This window comes from Arachis ipaensis, chromosome B10, assembly GCF_000816755.2.
Source record: "Arachis ipaensis cultivar K30076 chromosome B10, Araip1.1, whole genome shotgun sequence".
Lineage (NCBI taxonomy): Eukaryota > Viridiplantae > Streptophyta > Magnoliopsida > Fabales > Fabaceae > Arachis > Arachis ipaensis.
This window is the reverse complement of record NC_029794.2, coordinates 15482772-15484906: the sequence shown is the minus strand read 5'-3', so window position 1 is coordinate 15484906 and position 2135 is coordinate 15482772. Positions and strand designations below refer to the sequence as shown.

At 37.2% G+C, this 2135-nt stretch overlaps 1 long non-coding RNA gene across 1 annotated transcript in view; it reads left to right on the top strand.

The window, feature by feature from the left end:
• The window catches only part of LOC110268135, a 2268-nt gene continuing 753 nt past the window's right edge, over nt 621-2135 (top strand). Inside the window, exon 1 of the long non-coding RNA XR_002356208.1 lies at nt 621-2028. This is a non-coding gene — a long non-coding RNA (uncharacterized LOC110268135). The remainder of the gene's footprint in view (nt 2029-2135) is intronic.

Genomic DNA, 2135 nt, shown 5'->3' with positions numbered 1-2135 from the left:
ATAGGAGTTATTACTTTTGATTTGCAACACTAAAAAATCATATATTATGTTTAATACTTTGAGTTATATAATATTGTCTATGGATTATGATTTTTTATTGTGGAATTTAATAAAAAAAATTTTAGCACAATAAGAACAACAGTAAAAACTGCAATTTTAAAAGATAAAAAATATCACTTTTATTCGGTAAAAAGGGCAGTTTGTAATTGCCATTTTAAACAACATGAAACGCCATTTTAACCCAGTAAAAACGGCAGTTTCAAATGCCGTTTTGACCAATATAAATGTCACTGTTAGGGTAAAAATGGCAGTTCAAAAATGCCATTTTAACTAACAAAAATGCCGTTTTAACCAATCGAAAATGCCATTTTTACCTTGAAAATAACGGCGATTTGAACCGCCGTTTTAACCAACCAAAAACCGCTGTTTTAACCTATCCAAAAACTGCCGTTTTAACCCAAAAAATTGTGACGGTTTTCTGAAACTGTCGTAATAACCAGAATGGCGCCCAGAATTACGTCACTTTCTAAAACTGCCGTTCTTGATAATAATGGCAGTTCAAACCGCCGTAAATACCTAAAAAACCGTCGTTTTAACCAGACTTTTTTGTAGTGCATTAGGAGAAGAGATCTTATCCGATCAAGGTGGGAAGTTATCCCCTCATTGTTTGGGAGGTTATAGTAGAATGGCGGTTAAGCTGTTGTAATCCCCGTAACTGAAGTAATGGAGGGGGAGCTCTGACTTGCTCCCGAAGCCCAGTCGAACTCAGGTCTTAGAGCCCAAGTCTAATGTTATTCGGGTATATGGACCCGCCGATTGGATCTGACCTCCATAACAGGCTAGGTTGTGAGGACATTTTGAGGACCATCTTCGAGTAACAGTCTAAGTCATAAATACGAATCCTTTGTTTGTTGGTCACCGAGCTTGGCATGTTGAGAGATCGACAACTGTCTGAGTAGGAGCCAGATCGATCTTATTGTTGGAGTCAGTCGTGATGTCTTGTTTCTCATGTCAGATTATGCTTAACACAAGACGAATCTCTGCATGGTTTCACTATAGATCAAGTCAAAAACATCATGTAATTCTTGGAGAGCATGTACATTGTTTTAATTGCTCTCGTGTCTTTTCAGTTTTCTTGATAACCGCACCTAGCATTTAAATCCTTACAAAATTACCATAATGCCCCTACTTATACTTATTTATAACCCTTCTCTTTCTTTGCATTCTTCTTTTTTCGCTTGATTTCTCTTCATTCAACTTTGTATTCTCTCATTTCTATTTCCTTTGTTGGTGCTCCCAGGATTTACAAAGTGTTCTTTGCTTTTTCCTAATTTCATCTTCATTAGGTTGGTTCTTTTTCACTTTCACCATGCTTTATGCTTTACTCTTTCTTCTTTTTCTTTTCATCTTGCCAATATACTATTATTTCTGATGCTATGTGATTCTTGATGCCTTCCACAGGCAGTGACGCTGCCGTCATGGTGGTGGCTTTGTTCCTGAATAAGTGCTTGTTTTTTGGAAGTTTTGATTGCTTGTGGTCCCCACCACACAAACCTTTTTTTCTTCTTTCACGTTTTTAAATAGTCATTCAATTTTACTTTTGTAGGTATCTGACCTCATAACCAAATCGATTGTTAATGAGATGCCTTCCAACATACTTGTAAGTTTAGCTTAGATGGATACTACTATCTCGAGCGTCCCTTACTTTATCTACATGTACGAGTGTCTCTTTATAATGTTGGGATAAAGATCCTTTTTATCAAGTTCGAGTATGTTGTCCTTTACACATGTAAAGTGACTCCTACTTAACTCCATCCAAACTTTTAGACCTTCATGCTAGGATTCCAGGTTATGTGTTGGACACTTTGACTTGTTTGCTCCCTCCGGGTTTTCCTTCACCTCTTCACCTGGCAAAGCCCTTCAGTGTCAAAAAACAACAATAGGTTTCTGTCCGAGCTCACCAAGATTAGAAGATCTTCCAGATTTTTTAGGACTCTTTCCACGATTTTCAAAAACTTTTACTTTAAGGTGAGGCCCTGCCCGACTTCCAACCTTTTCTCCAAAACAAAAAAGACGAGTACATATTTCGCATATATTAGCATTCTGAACTTGAGAGTGACGACCTTAATGAGGAG